Raw genomic sequence first — 12,888 nt, 5'->3', positions numbered from 1 at the left:
AAAAAAGAAAAAATAATTTTTTTCTATTTATTCATCTTCTGATTCTAAAGTTTTTTTTTAAATGGTATTTTTTTGTTTTTAACGTCTTTTAAAGCACGAGTGTAACCAAGTTCAATTAATTTTTTTTATTCAATTTTTTTTTCTTATTTTCATTGTTACTCTGCATGAGGAGACTTGATAAAATGGCTCTTTGTTGGATAATACAGTTTCTACATAAACCGTTTATTTCGTCAACTGCATTGACTTCTTGAAAGCATTGTGAACATATGTGTAAAGGAGTAGATTTGCTTTTAGGTTTTTTTTCAAAAAATTTTTCTTTTTCTGAACTTTCGGTTTCAGATTCTGAATACTTTCGTTTTTTAGGTTTGGATTTGATTTGTACATTTTTTTTCATTTTCTTGGGAGGTTTTTTGTCTTGTATTTCTTCCTTTTTATTTTTCATTTTTCTGATTTCGTCCAATTCGGATTTCATGTTTAGCAATTCAGATTTAGTTGAATATTGAGTAAGTTGATTTTGTAATTGTTGCATGTGATTTTTAATTTGATTCATTTGATCTTTAGGATTTATTTTTGACTCTTGCATCATTTTTTCTTCTAAATTGACTAAACTTTTATGATATCTTCCCTTGGCGCAAAAGAGACTCATTTTTGTAAAATAGAGAGTGAGAAAAAAAAATAACAACTTTTTTTTTCTTTTTATGTTTTTTTAATCATAATAAAAAATAAAAGCATTTTTTCATACGAATCAAACTAGTTAATTGTAAAACGGAACCATTTGAATCTTTAACGTAGGATTAAAAAAAACGGTAGAACTAAGATTATTTAAGGTAAGCGGTTCAGCTTTTGAATTGAGAAACGACCATCTTGTTTGTTTCCAATCGTCCACATCGTTGATATCAAAGGTGGTCAATTGTCCTTGAATAGAAGTATTACAATTTTTTGTAAAGTTAATATTGGTGGTGAGTTGAGTAGGATTGGTGTAGTCTAACAAGTTAAAAAAAGCAACAATTCCGGGAACAAAAGTTTTATTCGTGTACATTCCACAATTTACAGCTTGATCACATTTGATAAAAATGTAAGCGTCTGTAGAAGTAGGAAAATTGGAAACGTTGATATTAAAGTTACTAATTCGAACAAGAGCGCATCTTAAGAAAGCCAATTTTTTTTTTGAATTTTAAAATCAAGACTCATAGCGTTGGTCATATTTTGATCCACCTGCATAGTAAAGGGATTGATTTGTTGTGATAAACTGTATTGATCTCTTTGTAAAAGTAAAGTATAAGGTATAGGATTGTTTCCACCAGGTTGATATATTTTTAAAATGATATTTTTTAATGATAAACTGTCTGTCCAAGTTTGTATAATAGTACCGTCTCTCTTTTTTTGATAAATGAATTGTCCGTTGAGCGAAGCGCAATAAAATAGCAATTCTGTTGGATTATTTCCTTGTAAAATGGCTTTGAAATTATTTAACCATGTTTTATGAGTCGGTGTAGTCGCTTTTTCGAAACTAGTGGTAGTGAGAAGAGGTACTTTGATGCTATTTCAAAAAATGGGTTTGATTTGTTCGCAATATAATAAAACTTCAATAAAAGTTTCTGCGTTATATTTAGTGATTAAAGCGCTATCGTGTGTCCATATTTTATAAATGATATCGGGTAAGTTGGAAGGTAAAACTTGAAAAGGAGTACCTTTCATTTCGGGAGCGCCAATGACTCCGTTTTAGGAAACATAATTTATATCATAATCTGAATAGGAATTATGACTCATTTTAACATCCAACATGCCTCTCAGAAGGTATGTACTCAATTTAATGGATGACAATAATTTTCTATGGAAGGAGGGTAAAAAAAAAAAGTATAAAAATTTGATACTCCGTCTATAGGTTCGGGAATACATGAAGGCACACCCTATGGTTTATTGGTAAGATATTTACTAAACATGTTAAAATCGGGTCCTGCATAAGTATGATCAGCAAAGGTCAAGTTGTTTAAATTGAGATTGAGTAAATTGTTTGTCATGTATAAGCTTTCGGTAAAAACATCCATCATTTTTAATTCTTTTTCAAGCCATATGACTTTTTTGACGTTAAAAAAAGGTAAAGGTAAAGAAGCTAAAGGTATATTTTTTAAAGTATAACGATAACATTTTCTTTGCGATGTAAATTTAAACCAAATTTGATAAAAACTTGTTAATATTTCTGTAGGTTCTGTTCCTAATTCGGATGATGTGACATATAGAATTTTGGTCGACGTTTGTGCGCGAATACTTGCAAAAGCAGCTTTAACGATATCAGCAAATTGTGGCAGCACTATTTTTTCAGTAGTATAAATTCCGGGATAAAAGGGACTTTAGTATCAACATGATCATTCCAAATTTTCCATAAAGCGTTGATACGAACATTTCCTGTGTAGGGTGCGGCTACTGGTATGACGTTGGTGTTGGTTATTATTTTCAGTAAAAAAAACGCAATTTGCCACGGTACAATGTTTCATTTTTGATTTTGTGCTTTCTGCAATAGGTAAAAGGTTAATAATATAAATATCTAAATCAACGCTGAGAATATTATCATCTGTAGTTAACGGTCTTGTAAATAGTATTCCATCAATTACACCTTCTCCGAAAGATAATGTCGGATTTTTATAATTGGGTGTCAGCACGATTTGAATAAAAGGTCGAACAAAAGTCTCTTCTATACCGTTTAAAATAATCTGTCTTTCTGATAAAATAGCGGCTATTTAGGACGTTGTTAAAGTTGGATATTTTGCATATATTACAAAATTTTTACTAGCGCGTGTATTCAATAAAAAATTGAATATGTTTTCGTATTGAGATAACAATGGATTATAATCAAATTGTAATAATTTGGTAAAATCTTCTACAACGTATGCACTTGCAGATGTTCTGTTTGAAAAAAATAAGATAAGCCTCTGTCTTCTACGTATGAGGTTATACTAGATCGAATAGGTTGTAAAAAAGAAGGATTGTTTATATATTTGTTTCTTTTTTTATAATACCATAATAAATTATAGTTGGTTCTATTAGCAAATGGGGAAGTATTGACGTTAAATAATTTTTGTTGAACATTGTTGTTTGTATCTAAACTAAATTTTATCATGGGCATATTGACTACAGCTTCGTTTTGTATCGAAGTTCAGTTGAAGGATCAAATAAATATTTTGGATTAAAATATTTTGTTGAAGAACTGTTACCATCTTTATTATAATAATTTGAAAAAAAGGTCTGAAAAATATAAAACTCTATTTAATTTTGAATTATAAAGCTCCAACTTTCTAATAAAAAAATCATCTTGTCCGCTATTGGGTGTCATAACGCCAAAAAGTTTACCTCCACTAGTCGCATAAAAGGTCCACATATAACTCAAATGATCGCTACTCATGTTTTCCATATCTAATATGTCAAAGCAAGGAAACGTGTCACCTGGTAAAGGTATATGATCGGCGTACGAGACAACATTTTTTGTAACAAGATAAAAATATTGTATGGGTCTTGTAGGATTACTAATCATATCGCTTTAAATATCGGATAACATTTTTTTTATAGCAGGTTTGGATTCCATTCTTAATCCGTAAGCGTTTTCAGAGAAGGATAGGTTTTCGTCTACTCGAGTTAAATTGGTAGGTACGTCCATACTGGCTAAATGTAAAATGGTGTTATTTTTAAATGTGGGTTTGTCGATATCGTTAGGAGTCAAGGGTAAACTAAAATCGTTCAAGACATTATAATGCACGCTAGCTTCTATTTTATTTTTAATTTCGCTAACATAATACGTACTACAATCATAGTTATTTTCATCTAAAACATCGTCAAACGTTAAATTGTTCATTTTTTTTTTTTTTTTCTTGCAGTTTTTTCTTCAAAGGTTTTAAAAAAGTGTTAACATATTCGCTAAAGTTTTTATAATAAATGTCTTTATCTTCTTCGTTAATAGGTAATAAATCTTCTCGTTTTACTTTAAATGTTGTATTTAAATCGCCTACTACTCCCACTTTATAAATATAAACGAGTAAATAACCTTCTACTAAAGGGTTAGAGCGTTTAGAGACTTTGATAATAATTACTTTTTTGGTAGTGTCTCAATAGGGTTGATTACGAGTAGTCGATTTGCTAAAGGTGTCTTTGGGATCTATTTTATATTTTTTCAAATAACATTCGGTTCCAACGGAGAGAGGTTTGTATATTTTTAATTTTTCGTTTTTGTATTCTTTTTCTACTCGATGTAACATGTTGGACGAAAAATGAAGACCTTGGGTTTATATGGGTTAAACCGGGTTTATATGGACAAAGAAAGTCGGGAGCAAAAGTGTCTTTTTAAACTGGTTCGGGGAAAGTCTGAGAATGTCAGTAATTAATTGGTTGTTTACTTAGTAAGTCAGGAAACAAAAAAATATTTCAAAGTCAATATTTCTTTTATACTAAAATATTAAATTTAGTAAATTTAAATATAAAATATTTGATGGACTGTTTAATACTTTTATTTTAGAAAGATAAAGTAAAATCTGCAGATTTTTCTTTATATTTACGAAAAATTATGGTAATTGTTATGTCGGAGAAATTCACTCAAAAATGTCTATTACATTATGACGTGGTAAGAAATGCCAAACGTATTTCATTTAAGCTTGATATCCTCTATACAACCGGTAGAATTCTGAAGCAATATAATATACCTCTAGACTCATTTATTATTATTTAAGAATAATGCAACCTCAGCAGAGAAAAATTTGCCACATTCAGATATGTTGGGAATGTTATCTCAAGATTTTGAAAAGGCAAAATCCTTCAGTTGCTATCAGGGTTAGGGTTTGCTAGATTAAATAAATTATTTGTTTATAAATCTTCTATCAATATACAAAGGAGTTAAATCTGTTCTATCATAGGTTTCAGTTACAAGTCATGGTCAAGCAAGAGTAGAATGATAATTTAATGTTAAAAGGTTGTATCCAAAGTTAGTTTGAAAAAAAGTTAGTTGATATCAAAAAAGATGTTCTATTGTTGATAATAGTAGACTATCATCAAATATAGAACTAACAATTAAGTTTATTAAGTCGTTTAAAGATGCACGCCAAAATTTATCAGCTAGACTTTGAACGTGAGAAAAAGAGTTCTAAGCAAGGTAAACGCAATTATCGTTAAGAAGTTTCGTCAGCGAAGGAATTGATATTAAATAGATGATAAGTAGGTAAGTCATTTAAATAAGAATTAAAAAACTTTAAGGAAGCAGAGCAGATAACTCCGTATACTTTAAGTTATCAAGTCCATTTTTCAAAATTTCTTCCATTGCGTATAGAAAACAGTACCATTGGCGTATCAACAAAACTTAGTGATAATAAACAGTTATATAGAAAGTCTTATATTGCAGACTTACTTTCCTATGACTCAGAGAAAGATGATTATCATAAAACCCTAAAAGATCGGTGGAAGGACAGAAATTTTTTAGAAATATTAGTTTTTTATAAAAAGTATTTAACGGTAAAGATGTTAATCTAGAAGACCCCACTGCTGAGACGGCAACGGAAATAATTAATTTATTGTTTGTTACTGAAACTAATAGAAATTTAACAACGTTTTAACGGCTCACATATTTCTTGAGTTATTAGCAGCTGAATGCATAAATCTAACTGCAATGCGCTTTGATGATAATTTTCCGTTGGCTATAAAAAAAGCAGTTGCAGCTAATATGCATTTAGATTTTTTGCACCTTTATATAATAAATGACTTTTATGACTATATGAAAGGAAGACCAGATTAAGATAGAAAACTACTTTTAAAAGAAAATGAGTTGTTTTTTAAATACTTAGAGCTAAGTAGTAAATATAGTACTTCAAAAGCTAAGCAAAAAGCTAAGTAGTAAAGATAGTACTTCAAAACAATGGATTTTAGAAATTCAAAAGATCGTTTTGGATTGGTATGCTATTGCAGTAAAACTAAAAAATGTCGTGTAGATTCATTTAGAACAAGAGTTATAAAGCTTGCAAAACTTAAATAACAATAATTTGACTAATATTAATAAGTTTTTACATTCTATCGGTAGTATAGTTTATCATTCTCAAGAGAACGAGTATTTTGTTCAAGAGAACAAAATAATAAAGACTATGCAAAAAAACCTTTTATAAAACAACACATCTTAAGAGAAGATGGCGATAGTCATGTATTAGCATTAAAAAATCAAACTTTGTGCGAAGTTTCGTCAGCGAAGGAGTTGATATTAAATAGAAGATTAGTAGATAAGTCATTTAAATTAGAATTAAAAAACTTTAAGGAAGCAGAGCAAATAACTCCGTATATTTTAAGTGATCAAGTCCATTTGTTAAAATTTCTTCTATTGCGTATAGAAAACAGTACTATTGGCGTATCCACAAAACTTAGTGATAATAAACAGTTATATAGAAAGTCTTATATTGCAGACTTACTTTCCTATGACTCAGAGAAAGATGATTATCATAAAACCCTAAAATATCGGTGGAAGGAACGAAATTTTTTAGAAATAAATAGTTTTTTAAAAAAAGTATCAAACGGTAAAGATGTTAATCTAAAAGATCCCACTGCTGCGACGGCAACGGAAATAATTAGTTTATTGTTTGTTACTGAAACTAGTAGAAATTCAACAACTTTTTTAACGGCTCACATATTTCTTGAGTTATTAGCAGCTGAATGCATAAATCTATTTGCTCTTCGCTTCGATGATATTTTTCCGTTGGCTATGAAAAAAGCAGTCACAGCTAGTATGCATTAAGATTTTTTGCACCTTTATAAAATAACAGACTTTTATGACTATATGAAACGAGGAGCAGATTAAGATAAAAAACTACTTTTAAAAGAAAATGAGTTGTTTTTCAAATACTTTGAGCTAAGTAGTAAAGATAGTACTTCAAAAGCTAAGCAAAAAGCTAAGTAGTAAAGATAGTACTTCAAAACAATGGAGTTCAGAAATTCAAAAGATCGTTTTGGATTGGTATGTTTTTGCAGTAAAACTAAAAGCTGTCGTGTAGATTCAGACACAACTGAAGAATAAAAACATTTTTTAAAACTATAAATAATGAAAAACGATTTTGTTTTTAAGAAAAAGAAAGGAAGGAAGCATTGAAAAAAATATAAAAAGGAAGCAATGTTTGAAAAAAAAATTGTTTTGAGTCTTTGTACACTCTGCGATATTTAAAAATTTCACGAATTTAAAAAGAAAATTATAACTGCATTAATATATAATGCAAGAACAAGCTACTCATGCATTATAACTATTCTTTTATGTTTTCAGTTCTGTATTAGGGTGCTATTTTTTTAATATTCTTATCATCACAATAATTAGTGCCTAGTTCAAAGTTTTTCAATTCAAAAGTATGTTAACATGGGTTCATTTTTCCTATTCCAGAAATATTTGTCTTTTTATTTCTTCAATTTTTTGTCTTTTCTGTGACTACCTAGTCCTCCCCAGAATATGTAGCTAGTCAATAACACAATACGCTTTTTATAAATTTAGTATTAACACCAATGGCATCTTGTTCAACTTTATGTTAATTATAAATATTGCAGTAGAAAATAAAAAATAAACTAATTAGAAAGAATCCAAAATACGGTTTTGAGAAATAGTTTTTTTATGAAAAGTTGTTTTGGCGTTCTTATATAAAACATATCTATTCCAAAATCTTAGAAATAGTAAAATTAATACATCGAGTTAGCTTTTACATCATCACGCAAAGTCCTAATTTATCTACTTTGAACTAATTCATAATGATTAGCTATGCAATTTTTTCTTTTTTTTTTTTGGTAATTCACCTTTTCAAGGCCGAGAAGACCAGTTCAGACGAAGAGGCTACTTATTTGTGGTTCTAACTCTCTCTCAAATGTAGAACTCCGAAACACCAACCTTGATGAACAGGGCCGCTGCGCGGAGAAATGAGTTGAGCGCGGTACTACCAGTGACGTGGTGGGGATCGAACTCGGAACTTCTCAAATATATGAAGAGAGCGCTCTATCACTACACCACTACCGCATGTTACACATTTATAAATGTGTTACAGCTATAAAGTTGTGCCAATAATAAAATCTTTTTTAAATTTTTAAATCCAATGAATTTAAAAATGCTTTTAACAAAGTATTTAAATTTTTTATAAGAAACTTTTTTAATTTTGTTATTTTTTAGAGTCATTAAAGTCTTCACATTCGCCAAAACGAGTTTTGATGGCAGTAGCAGTAGTATTGCTACTTCTATTTGTTTGTCTTGTTTTACCGTATTTTATGTTAAATATAAAACCAGGTTGCTTTTTATTTAAATTTATTTTTTGTTCCTTAATATTACAACTTTGCAATTACATAACAAACATTTGTTAACAGTGAATATATACAAATAAAAGCAAAATTATCACATAATGGTATAATTAATAAATAAACTTCACTGCAACACTGTGTGCAGTAAAGTTTATTTATTGTTTTGAAAAAGAACGCAGGGAACTAGGAAACACAATTATTTTTACCCTACATTTGAAGAGTTCAAGTTTCACCTTATCTATTGATTAATGATTAATTAAGTAAATTTCTAATCATAAAAGTTTATTAAATTTAAACCATACTTCAACAGTAAAAAAACAAAACAAAAAAAAAAGATGAACTAAAAAATGCGCAAAAAAGATATATTAAAACCAAGAACATAAAATTCAAATTTTGCATAAAATTATCCTAATGACGTACCTGGAAATTAGTGTATATATAAATATATTTTTTCTTATTTTGTGAACTCTTTTTAATAGTGTCTTTAAACAATAAAGAGTTTTAACAGTTACCGATATTATATTCGTGATCATAGTTTATTTTCATAAATTAAACAAACGTCATTAAAACTTTACGTTATTGAATTGACAATAAACTTAAAATAAAATATCTTATTAATAAAATATTTACATCAAAATAAATCTGCATTTTTTAAACTATTGTGACAAAAAACAGTTTATATATTTAAAAGGAATTTATATATTTAACTCCTTAAGATAAAACTTAAAACACTTTTTTTCTTTAACTGAATTTTAACAACAAAAAATTAATAAACAAACTATTTCTTTGACAAAAAATCTTAGTTTACAATTACTTATGACTTTATTTCTTCTGAATAAACGTCACATAAACGATATCAAAAGATAATTTAAATATTCTAAAAGATAAAAGTTTTTGCGTAACGCAAAACTGCTCAACTGCTAAGGCAAGCAAAATGCGAGCTGCGTAACTCTTTATATATATATATATATATATATATATATATATATATGTATATATATATATATGTATATATATATATATATATATATATATATATATATATATATATATATATATGTATGTATATATATATATATATATATATATATATATATATATATATATATATATATATATATATATATATATATATATATATATATATATATATATATGTATATATATATATATATATATATATCTTTATATATATATATATAAGCGCATTTTGGGTTATATAACAGGTGAACAGTAAAATTTGAGATTTTTTTTGAAACGCTTTAACTTTGTAGTGAATATTTTTTGATAAAATAAAAAACATCTCGTAGATTTATAATCAAATAGTTTATTTTTGAAGTTGCAATAGAGTTGTTTCACCGTTTCAATTAACAAAATCAAGCTATTGGTACACCCCGCAAAATATATTCTGTAAGCATTTACATCTACTTTCTTCAAACAACACTTGATACGTTGTTTTAATTTATCAGCTGAAGTAGCCTGCTAATTGTTCTTATAAACCATTCTCTTCAAAATTGACCAAAAGTTCTTAACTGCACGAAGTTTAGGAGGATTATCAGCTTTTTGTACAAAAGTGATGTTTTTTGAGATCAAGTAGCTTATCACTGATTTAGCATAATGGGCTGATGTCAAGTCAGTCCAAAACACAAAATTACCCTCAGGATGATGTTTTTTAATAAAAGGTATCAGTCTTTTGATAATGCACTCTTTTAAATACACATTTTGTTTGACAGCAAGGCCCGAAGGAATAAAATAGGGATATTGAGATGCCTCGAGGTAAATATGCTTACCACACATGTTTTTTCTTTTCAAACTTTGCCCTGGAATTGTATTTTATACCACAAAAAACTGCTTTTGGATTGCTTGGCCAATACCTAACGTTTGAGTTCTTATCAAAGTGAGAAAATGTAAAGTATGATTTATCATTAACTATAATATCACACCCATTAACTTTTTTACACAATCTGAAATAACGTGTTTGTAACTTGGATACTTGCTCAGGAGTACGGGCTAGAATAGTCGGTTTTTTTCGGTAAACAAAATTTGTGTGTTTCTGAATTGTATACACAAGGTGAGATTGGCTGCACTTGAACTTTCTAGCAACTTGTTGGTTGGAAATGCCAGAACGACCATCAATCATCCTTTTCAACTTGGTAATATTGGTTTTAGTCATTATTTTACCTTTTCGACCAGAACCAACAACACGAAGTTTTGATTTGCCTTTTTCCCACATTGAAATGTATCTGTAAATGCTTGCTCTTGGGTAATTTTCTTTCAAAAAATGATCCGCGATGACTTTTCTACCTTCCTTGAAATGCGAATCACAATACCTGTACACACAATCAATCAAACTTTTACGCTACATTTTGATGTAAATTACAAAATAGTAAAAAAATTTTCATAAAACTTTGCCAGCAGCAGCTACAGAGATTGGGCTACAAAATAGAAACAATAAATGAATCAGTGCACAAAACAAATTCTCAAATAAAGACCATTAAAAAAATCTCAAATTTTACTGTTCACCTGTTATATATATATGCACATATGCAGAGCCGTAGTGAAGGGGTGGCGAAGGAGGCCACAGCCATGGGCGGCAAATTAGCAAGGCAGCAAATTTCAAAATTTAATAAACATTTTTTAATATTTGAAATGTTTTAAAGACGCCTCAAAACCAAAATAATTTTAATTTGCGTTTCAAATTCTTTGGACACGCCTCATAAATTTTTTCGCACCTTTATGCAAATTAAAATAATTTCCAATGTGAAATTAAAACATTAATTAAAAAAAATTAAATAATTAAAGCAAAATCTGAAAAGCAGAGGAGTATATATTAACGAAGATTTGCAAACTGCGCAAACATGGTAAATACGCAAGGACTAAATATAGCTAAATTAATTGTCGCGAATTTAAGAAATAACTTAATTTTGTTTTTAAGCGTAAGAATTAATTACTCTCACAAATGGCAAAACAAACAATAGATTTTGGAACGCAACACTTTAATGTTTTCAAAATTATAAATAATGTTTTACTTAATGACTTTTACGACCCAGATTTGCAATTTTTTAATGTAAATAATTTTAACTCGCAGTTTTTTGACTTGAGAACTTTTAAAAAAGAAATCGAGGCAAAATAATTGCATTTGTATTTATTGATTACACCTAGTCGCACACAGAAACTTTCATTCTTTCTTTGTCAAGAAAAGTAAAATTATTTGAAATAAAAGTTTTAAAATCTATTATGTCACCATCAAAAAAAGAGAATAAAGCTATCTGGTTCAGCTTTCAAAAAGTTAAAAAAGCAACGACTTGAAAGTGACCAAAAATTACAAAAGGTGTTTGCAAAATGGATTAAAAAAAGCGAAGATCAAACAGAACAACCAGGTAAAAATATTTTTATTGATGGATTTTCAAGCAAAATTACAAATAAATTTAATTAAAAAACTTAGCAAACTAAGCCATGTCATTTGCAATATTACAATGGAAAAAATATTGATATAATTTATTTTTATTTTTACAGCGCAAAAAAATACAGTTTTTTTTTGATGTGATGATGAACAGTTACTACAAAACAATGAAGTCAACCAAAATGCAGTTATAACAAATCTGTTAGAATTCAAGTTTGATGATCCACCAACTTGGCCCAAAATTAATGACTGTCTAAGATGTTCTTTGGTTGAACATGGTGCTAAAAAAGACAAGAGAGAAGTCTATCCTACCACATCAACATCATCAGAAAACAGACATTTCAGTTCTAGTTGGTTTGAAAAAAATTTCCTAATGGGGAAAAAGTTAATCGTCAATGGTTGTTATACAGTGCATCAAAAAGTTCTTTGTTTTGCTTTCCATGTATCCTTTTTTTCAAACACAAAGACAAGCAAGTTTGCCGATACATCAAAAGATTTTTCAGAATGGAAAAAACTAAACCCTGGAATCCCTGAACACGAGAATAGCTGTGAACATAGAAAATGTTTCACTTCATGAAAAGAAATGGAAAAAAATCTGAGAGAGGGAAGATCTTTAGACAAGGACATTTAAAATGCCATCCAAACTGCCATCCAAACTGAAAAAGAAAAGTGGCGAAATATTCTAAAAGTTGTTATAGATTCAATTATGTTCTGCGCTAAGAACAATTTGGCTTTTCCAGGCAGTTCCAATATTATTGGTGAGTTAAACAGTGGAGTCTTTCTCAACACAATTGAACTAATAGCACATTATCATCATCCTTTAGCGGACACATAACGAAAGTTAAACGTAAGCAAAAATATGTTAGTTACTTTTCCCCGCAAATTTAGAATGAACTAATTGAACTTCTTGGCAGAAAGGTGAAAAGCGAGATTGTCACGAGAATTAAAAAAGCCAAATATTAATCAATTTTATTTGATTGCACTCCTGATCTCTCTCACAAAAAACAAATGTCATAAATAATCCGATATGTTTGTGTCACTGATGGAGAATGTTCTGTTAAAAAGAGTTTTCTGGATTTCATTGAGTCTTATCAAAAAACCGGAGTTGGTCTGGCTTCAGAAAAATTATTCGGCTTAAATAAAGATGAATTTAACATCGAAGATTGCGAGGTCAGGGTTATGACAATGGAGCCAACATGTTT

The sequence above is a fragment of the Hydra vulgaris genome, chromosome 09, assembly GCF_038396675.1.
Source record: "Hydra vulgaris chromosome 09, alternate assembly HydraT2T_AEP".
Classification (NCBI taxonomy): domain Eukaryota; kingdom Metazoa; phylum Cnidaria; class Hydrozoa; order Anthoathecata; family Hydridae; genus Hydra; species Hydra vulgaris.
This window is presented reverse-complemented; position numbering follows the sequence as displayed.